Source organism: Synchiropus splendidus, chromosome 5, assembly GCF_027744825.2.
Source record: "Synchiropus splendidus isolate RoL2022-P1 chromosome 5, RoL_Sspl_1.0, whole genome shotgun sequence".
Classification (NCBI taxonomy): domain Eukaryota; kingdom Metazoa; phylum Chordata; class Actinopteri; order Syngnathiformes; family Callionymidae; genus Synchiropus; species Synchiropus splendidus.
Window position 1 is genome coordinate 6371062 of NC_071338.1, and position 9673 is coordinate 6380734.

The window sequence follows — 9673 nt, forward strand, 5'->3', positions numbered from 1 at the left end:
TACATGTATGTTTGTATAAAATAAATGCATATACATATAGATTGCATAAAATAAAGATAAGGTATTATAGGACTTGATTAGTTCAAGAATATTCAGTTTTTCTCCATATGAAGCTATACTGAGTCGACCCACTCATCTTGCATGTCTTGCTTTTGAAAGCCAAAAATGCATCCTAGCAGAATTTCAAAACCTTCCCAGGTTTGGATAGTTCAACCTGAGACTGGTCTTTTGCACTGCAAGCACAACTCGCAGAGACGGTGCTGGAGGAGATGGTGGTGTCCACCGTGGAAGACTAAGTGAACAGCATTATAGCAAGGGGTGTAAAGAATCCTGAAAAGTGAAGTTGGATGGTCACATGTTCTGTATGTGAGCTGTTCTATCAATCATACTCCAGTGGGCTGCGTGGGGATTGTGATGAGCATGAACCAAAACATACTTCCTGCATGAGACTGAGGCAAGGAAAAGTTTGATTTGGGAGATTTCCTGTCGACCATATCAGTGGGATCAGAGGCAATGGCATCCTACACAGGTCTCCAGGCTGCAGGTACTTCTGTTGGTGCAGCTGTCAGGATGCTCACCATCACTCCTGTCGACTTCCGTATAATGGTGAGGAATGCGAGTGTAGGAGTGAGCCTTTTCTGCACTCCAGGATGGCCACACCGACACAAACTTTTCCTTCCATCCTGCTTGCTCACACTTTCTCCATCTCACGCTCTTCCTTTTCTTCACACTTCCACTCTCACGCTGCCATTGTTCTCTCTTGTTGTCCTGCTCCTCTATGCTTTCTGCCACGCTGGCTCTTTGCTCGACAGACTCCAGCTGGATGTCAGGGCAGGCGGAGGGGCAGATCCTTAGTGCGTAGGTTGGCCTTTAGACTCCTCTGTATTGGGTAAGCCCACACAAGACCCCCACTCACCTTCCCCACGCACCCAGGAGAGATTCCTAATGCCACAAAGACCCTTCACTGTCACATGTATTCACTTAAAAGGCCGCTCAATTATTTTTACTATCTGTGAAGTGAAAAAATTCTGTTGAACACGATCGGCATAAAAGCCTTGTAACTGTTGGTAGAGTTGACTTGTGCCTGAAGAACAGTCGGTTTGATTCCCACTTCTTAATAGATGGACCCTTTGTGATGACACCGGCACTCATTTAGTCAGTAATTCTGCTCCGAATAAATGCACTGATGCTTCTGATGCTTCTCGAAGCTCATTCTGGTTGTCCATTTTCAATCATCAATTTTCCCTAAATATGTGACAAATTTATATTTATATGGATTATATTGGTGTATTGCTATGAGATCCATATTCTGGGTCCAGTTGAAAAAACAATTTAATTATTTATCAAATGCCAGAAGGTGGAGGACACACTGGACAAATGAAAGGAAACTAGAGTTTATTGACAGTAGCAAATCCGAAATTCTAGCAGCTCAGGGCATCACTAACACACTCGTTCAGTGGCAGTAGATCTTCATGTCCACAAATTCACTTTGAGCTTCTTAACCAAAACTGCTAATACACTGATAATACAGAGGCTGAGAGTACCAGCTAGTCGTCCCAACAGAAGGTCATGTCTGAAAATATCAACTTTTGCTGGTCCCCACAAGGTTAAGCCTTAATTTGAGGATTAAAACTTTAAAATAAAATGAATTTAAGTTAGATTTACATCCTGGTTAAGGACGTGGATGTTTAGGTTTAACCTGTGAGGCTGGGGAAAGTATGACAGTCAATGACAGTGAGTGAAATGTCCCCACATTGTGGAGGCCTTTAGAATGCAAATGGCCTCAGTAGGGTGGCGTGATTTGAGCGACAATGCCAATCCTAATTCCATTTCTCGTGTGCATTTATAAAGTAAAATCTGATGAAGAAGAAATGTGGGCATCTTTTAAGATCACCACTTCCTGACAGAAACACTGCATCAGTTCCTGTCTGTGGTTGAACATTAACATGCTCTCCGTCACCGTGAAAGACTGAGTGTAGCGGCGGAACTGTGCTGCATCCTGGTGTCCTGCTGGGACAGACAGCAGACCTCCAGTGTCTCATCGTGCCAGAGCCGTTCAACAGGATCCTCAGTCTTTGTTTGTCTGGACAGGACAAGACGGGGATGACGACTCGTCAGCTATAATGACCTCGTCTGTAGTTTTCAGCAGGAACTCAGTCAGCAGCCGGCAGGAGGAAGTACTGGCGTGGACCCGATTTCAAACACAGGAGAGGTACGCAGTCTCTGGGAGGCTTGTTTGGCAGCTCCTCACTTTCTTTTTTTGATGAATGCAAATGCTTTAGTTCAGGTGCAGCAATAAACAGTGGAATATCTCTTCTGATATTGGCCTTTTAGGTTGGTGCAGTCTTTTAACAACGCCATTGGAACTTGCTGTTGGTCCACTCCCTCAAAGCAACCTTCAGTTTCTACAGTATGGATAAATGTCTATCATAAGTGAGTCTTAAAAAACTTGTGATGAGCTGCAGTTTTTTGTTGGAGCGGGCTGGGACGGTTGAGTCACAGTGGTCGGGGTTTGTTTCCTCTCCTCCGTGACAGACAGCTCATCCATCTCTGAGTGCCTTTGTTCTCTGGATGGGACACGACAGGAGCGACAACACATCAGCCATAATGGCCATGTCTGTGCTTTTTCTCTGGACTCCAGTCTACTTCAGTCGCGGAGGCAGAGCGAGGGAACGTGAAATTTGGGATATCGCAACAATGAGTTTGCTGAGGTTGCGTGAAGGCTCCCATGTTCACAGGAAACAGGAGGAAATAAGACACTGTTCACTGCTCCGGCACAGTTTTTTGACTGATTCAAGAGAGAATGGATGGAATTTGGATGATGCAGAAGAGTGCTGAGCTCTTTACAGGGCAAACCTCTGGCTCAGTAAAGACATGTCATGATGGATGAAGGTTTTCCTCACATGAATGACTTCGGAGGGGAACAGATGTCCGTACATGCATTTTCTGGGGAATGTCCCAGATGAATTTACATTAGTTTAGAGATGTCAGTAGTTTGGTATGAGCACAAAATGCAGCACATACTTAGATTGGGGGACACATGTTAACTATTAAACAAATGATGGTTATTGTGATAATAATGGTGTTGCTGAGCGTGAACACTTCAGGGCAAAATATACTCAGGCTGAACAGGACACAAATGAGTACTTTAGAATGATTAATTACAAACATGTTGCTGGTACATATATGACTAGTTTACTTATGGTCATGTGTGTTCCCTGATCTAGAAAGTGCAACCAAAAAATGCCAGTCATGTCACTGTTTCTGTTTCTTCTCTTCACACATAGCATGTTTACAAACAGACAGTGGTATGAAAGCACTGAAGACATTAACACTGAAGGACACATCTGTGCGGCAAAACCTCAGCCCCCTAACAGGTTAGACAAAAGGTTAGCAAAAGTTGTGTATTGATCGCTGATAAGTTATGACTAGCGCATTGATCCGACGTGACACTGGCTCCAGCAGGGAGATGTGGAGTCGCATCACAGACCTGACTGTGAATATTTCACCAACGAGCAAGATATTACCCCCAAATTTGTCAACCTTAAACACCCGGTCGGATGAGATGTAAGGAGCTTTTTTCCCTTAGTAATGATGTCAGCGATCAGGACTATAAGGATTAAGTGTCAATGGTGTGCTGTGGTGTGGTGCTTCATGATTAAGTATGGCGCAGCTGTCACAGGCAGCCACAACGCTGCCTATATATATATATAATTTAATTTAACTGTTTGCTCTCCAGACTACACGGAACCTTTGTAAGTCTTTGTAAGTACAGGAGTTCCTGGTCCACTGGTCACACTGATGCACAAGACACGTGGCAGCTAGGATGATAACAACAACAACAAACATGGAGGAATCCCTGAACAAACGCAAACAAAAGCAATATGTTTGTTTTTGTTCAGGGATGTTTTTCGCTACACAATGGCCAGGGTTTCCCCTACTCTGAATGTACTTGAAATTCTTCTAAAATTGAAATTCTTATGCAAATATTTTCAAGACATTAAAAGAGGTTAGTTTAAATAAGGTGATATAAAAAACTTGAATATAGCCACCATTGTGATTTATTGTGCCATTGTCTAACTGATGCAAAATAAATAATATTTTGTTGTTGAAATGTATGTATGGGTCCATCATTTGATTCAGATTCAATATTTTTATACCATTATACATTGTGATTAATGAATTAATCACAAATTCTCCAATTGTGTATATATATATATATATATATATATATATATATATATATATATATATATATATATATTATATCTTTTTGTGAAATATTACACAACTAAGTCCATCTTCTGAACCAAACAAACCAAACTCTGTTTGAAAAACTACAGTCCTGTACTTTGTAGTATTTTGTTGTCAACATTGCTACTTGGTTCACCATCATTTCAGCTTCCTCAAGCTGAAGCTTCGAGCGTCTTCAAGCAAGACATACAGTATAGTCCTTTACTGACAAATCACATTTTGCTTGCCGACTTCCTGCCAAAATCCCAAGGTAGAAATGGAGTCCCGTATTAACATATGTTTTAGCTGGAAGTGGCTCACTTGTTTGTCAAAGGCGTGACTCAAGGTGAGCATGGAGTTTCACAAGCTTCTCATGATTGGTTAGAAATGGCGTGTTTGTTATAGCTATGGTTCCAGTAGGATCTAGGTTCCCACTAAACTGATGCAGATGCCAATTCTTGCGGGTTTTATAAAGTTGTGTGGAATGAACTCCTGAACTCCTCATGCTCTTTCTGAGTACTTTTAGTTTCTGTTTTTGGTAACAGGTGAACATTTTGAACTGAACGACGTTTTTAAGGAATTCATGTGCCTATCTATGCACCTGAGCGATTGTTATTTTAAACGTGATACACACACCAAGTAGTGAGTGTGTGTGTCAGTTTTAGGTCAAGTTAATCTTCCTGAAATTACGGCTGAAATGCAGAAGGGAGAATATTGTTTGTGGAAGATCAGGATGAAAATGAAATAAACTAATAAGGGAAATGGCTGTAAAAAGTTTCTGTAGATTCCTTCATAGTGGAGCGGGTAGCAGATTTAGCTATTTTTAGCACCCATCAACCTCAGATCACATCATTTGCACAATTCAATATGAGCGTAAATACATCAGCCGAGCTGTGGGCCTCGCCACGGCACGGACCGGCAGAAGCATCGGAGGAGAGGCTGGGATTCTTGATGATTTTCTAATAGGGTTTATTTCTCTTTCCTGTCATTAGTCAAACTGTGACAAATCCATTTGATCTCCACTGTGTGATGTGATATGAACTTCACTGGGGAAACTCTCCCCTCTGCTGCCCTGATGAGGCTGAAACCCGAATCCTCACATTTCCCTTTTTTGCTTAATTGAGGCATGGGGAGGCAAATTGAACAATAGCTGGGTGTAATTAAATCCCAGCAATACCCTGTTGTGGTCCTCCACGCCTGTAATGATGTTTTTGCTGCGCTGCTCTCTCCCGTTCCGCAACAATTAAAACCTGCTAAAGAGCGTCGAGACAGCTGGATCAAGTTCTGCCTAATGACGGGCATGTGGATTCCTGCCTGTCCTCCAGTGGCTTCCAAATCCAATAAATGCCGTAATCGCTGTTTCTTAATGACAAGGCGCAGGTGCAGGATGATTTGTTTGTCGTGATTTCACGAGCAGGATTGAAAAGTTGACGCTTCAGAAGTGCCACAACAACAATGGGATGTCGCGGTATCCAGCTCGTAAGAAGAGACGGTCCGGCGTCTGGTCATCACTTGACACAACACAGTTCTGTAACTGTAGCTAGGATTCCATAAAATGCCCAATCCTCAGTCGCTTGTGTGGTGTGTACTATATGATAGCACTTTAACTGAATGAAATGAAAGATTCTTTTACATACAGGCCTCTAGTTTTCGCGAAGGCAATTTGACTTGAAACAAAAGTTTTGTTTTCACTTGATCTTGTTGAACTTGTTCCGGGCTACTGTGGTGTAGATTCCCTTGTAGCCCTCACTTTAGCTGTTAGCAGGGATAGGACCAGGGACCTTCCTGCTTCCTGCTGCAGCACTGGGCTTCCCCTCCCTCACTCAATCAGCCTACTGTCATACTTAACATTTGATCATAAATACTACTGTAATTATCAGTGAGTGTCACGCCAGTCGTGCCTTTGCCTTTCACTGGTGTTTTCCTCCCCAAAACTTTCCACAGATGTGAGTGTTCATCTGTGATCCTGGTCAGCTCAGGCTGCACACACAAGCTGCCGGAAGACAATGGAAGTCATGGAAGTGCTCGTGTCTCGAGATGAAATGGAGACGGGAAGAATACCAAACATGAAGACATCGCCTTCAAGACCCTGTCTCGTGTTTGAGTCATGGATACCATAGGCACCAAGCTGAGAAGGACGAGGCCCAAACACAAGGTCCGTATCGTGTGTGAAGGTTGAGAACCTCCAATCTTTTAAGTTTTCAAAACTTTTTCCTCCCTACAATTGTGTGTTTGCTCTGACCTCTAAGAGAATATTGGACTGAAAGCCTTTCAATTATGAGCATTACTATCAGCCTGGAGGTTCAAGCCCCACACTAATTCACTCCTCCGCTGTTGTCACAACATTAGACCCCCCACCCTCACGCTCACCACCCAACCCTGCTGCTGCCAGCTCCTCACACCGGCCATCTGATATTAACACCCCTCCTTCACATCCCTTGCTAAATGAAAGCAGAGAGAGTATGAGCGTCTCCTACTCGCCGCTTTAACAGCATTACGCCGATGAGACAGCTACGGTTTCCTATCAATTTTATAGAAGAAGAAACAGGAGCCTCAGCAGCATCATTAGTGAGCAGACATAATGCAATCACTCGTGAACACCGTTGTGTGGCTGTTGCAGGTATGTCGACGGCAAACCACTCCGCTTCATGCGTTAACTTTTTCGGGGGCTGATGTGTGACCGCTATTCCCAACACTCCCTTCGTGTGTGTGTGTGTGATTTGCATGTCAACAGGTCTAATTAAAGATGAACTTGCTCTAATCTTTGGCATCACGGGTATTAGAGGTCAAAGGTCGCACATTTATCACAGTAAAGTGTCAGCAGTGTGGGCCGAATGCAGGGTGTGCATTTGTATGCGCCTGCTGCGTGTGTGTTAAGTGTGCATGTGTTATCACTGGCGGATGATGTGAGTTATCTTTGTAGACCTGTCACAGGAGAAGAGTGTAGGAGGAGATGGAGAGGAAATAAGGTGGACAGAGGTGAGGAGAAGGAAGGGAAGGAGGGAACCATCGAAGGAGCGAGAGGACAAAATGTTAATGAGAGATCAGAAGGAACACCACAGAGAAAGCAGGGCGAAGATGGAACAGGGCGGGCTGAAACACCACATGAGTAAAAATGGTGAGAGGAGAGGCAAAAGGGGCTTGAGAGGGAAGGAGAAGTGGCGAAGCGGTGAGAGAAGTGGAGGGCCTCTTTTTTTGGTGACGCATGTTGTAATGCCTGCATATCAGAGTGCCATTCAACTCCACAATACACCACATTGTGTGTGTGTGTGTCTGCTGAAGAGGGCCATTTGCTCTTTGCATGTTGGTGCTTTCATTTGCTACTTTTCTGGCCCGGCACTCGTGCGTCAGTGACGACCCCTTTACACTGATCATTGTTTTATTTGTCTGTACATCTATAGGGACAACAACTCAACGGTCACATCATGAAACTCATTTATTTCTCTAGTGAAATAACAAAACAAGAGATAAAAGCATCACCACACCAGATAACGCCAAATATGATGTTCATTACATGGAGAATACAGCAAGTAAGCAGTTGAAAGAGCTTCATGTGTTGAAAACTATGAAGAAGTAGGGTGTTAAGGAGATGAACAAACAATTATGCTTAAACTTACACTGCTGCACTGCTGTCTGACATGTGCTCACCAGTGGATTCTGGCTTCAATCTCTCACACGTTTCATGAGGCAAAAACAGTTATTTCAGTGGCTGCATCACTGCCATCTGCAGCTGGTGTGAAATAACTGTAAAGTTTGAAGTGACACGTTGGCAAGTATCCAGCAGAGGAGCAGTGTTTTCAGGCCTTATTACTCTAGTATATTAGAGAACCAGCAGGTCAAGCAAACAGTGTGTCTGAACTGAATGACCATAGCAGCATCACTGCTGGAGCTGTGAGTTTATGTTGTTTGGAGGCTCTGTGCAGAGGTATGAGAAATGTCCCGTTTTAAAACTAAAGTTTTCGTAGGGACTTCTGTCTCCCAGAGAGCACTGCCAGATCTTTTCAGCCACCTCCACTGAGGAACATTATTTTGTCAGGGCTAATCAATATTGGTGAAATAATGGACAGAGGGAACCTCACCAGGTTTAAACGTTTCCCATGAGTCATGGCTCCAGTAATGAAGGATCGATACAGACGGAAAGGAAGAGATTCCTCCGCCATCAACACTCTGAATCAGCGCTTGAATTATGCAGGAATTGATTTTGAACTGAACGACAAATTAAACTTTCATTTTGTTGCACATAATAAAGGAAGCAGAGAGGCTATAAGTGCATGGTGCACACTCAAAAACAGGTGGGCTATAAACACACATCCGCCACTATTATTTAGTTGAAACCAAAAGATGAGTTACACTTTGTCGCAGATTGTTACACCTCACATTTGAATTTCATCCGAAATTTCATTTAAACCCAGCTCTGATGTGTTTTCCCCTTTCTATCCGCATATTATGAATGCACTTCATGCCTCTTCTTGTGTTTATGTAAGGAGTCCTTGTTATGAACTAATAAAATGCTTTATTATTTACAGTGAAGGACATGCTTCTCTGATGATTCTGAATTCCTCATACAGCCTCTACAATATCTCTGTCATATGGCTTCACTGGATCAGAAAACACACGCTGCAACTCCTTCTGACGTCATATCAACAAGCTCAGGGCAACAAACTATGGTGCACTTTCTGTGTGAGCACAGTCCTCATGAAAACAAGACGCCACTCCAGCCTGAGCCATGTTCACCATCTGAATCGATACTAAACGGCGATCATGATAGACTATTATGGAGATAATTATGTATACTTCTTTCCCAACTCAAACCTTGCCATTCATTTTTTAAGTAGTTTTGTTCTTTGTATTATACGGGCAGGAAGTGAATCTTTCTTCTCCTCCTAAGATGTACCTAAAAAATAAAATAAAATTATATATATATATATATATATATATATATATATATATATATATATATATATATATATATATATATAACAACAAAAGAATCAACAAAAGAAAATACATCAAATCAGAAGGCTGTGTAAAGTACTGAAGTTCACACATGACAAAACAGTTATCTCAGCAACAATAAAGAAACTGAACCTGTTTCTAGTTTTTAGATATTTAAATAAATAAAATGTTTCCACCAGCCACAGTGCAATAAGTTAATGCATCACAAGTATATTTTTTCTCTTTTTTGGAGTAAAAAATGTAAATGATATCATTCCAAATTGCCAGTCAATAAATTGAGAAGTCTGAACCTAGTCCAAGCGCTAGTTCTGCCTTCAAGGCTTCATTATTATTATTATTATTTTATGGCTTTCAAAAACCACAACGATTGTAGTGAAACTGATGACTAATGCCAAATTTGCAATCTCTGTCACCCCCCTCATGACTAACTCAACATTGTGGATCCACTCATGATAATGTATTTCCTGGATGGCAGCTTCTGTGT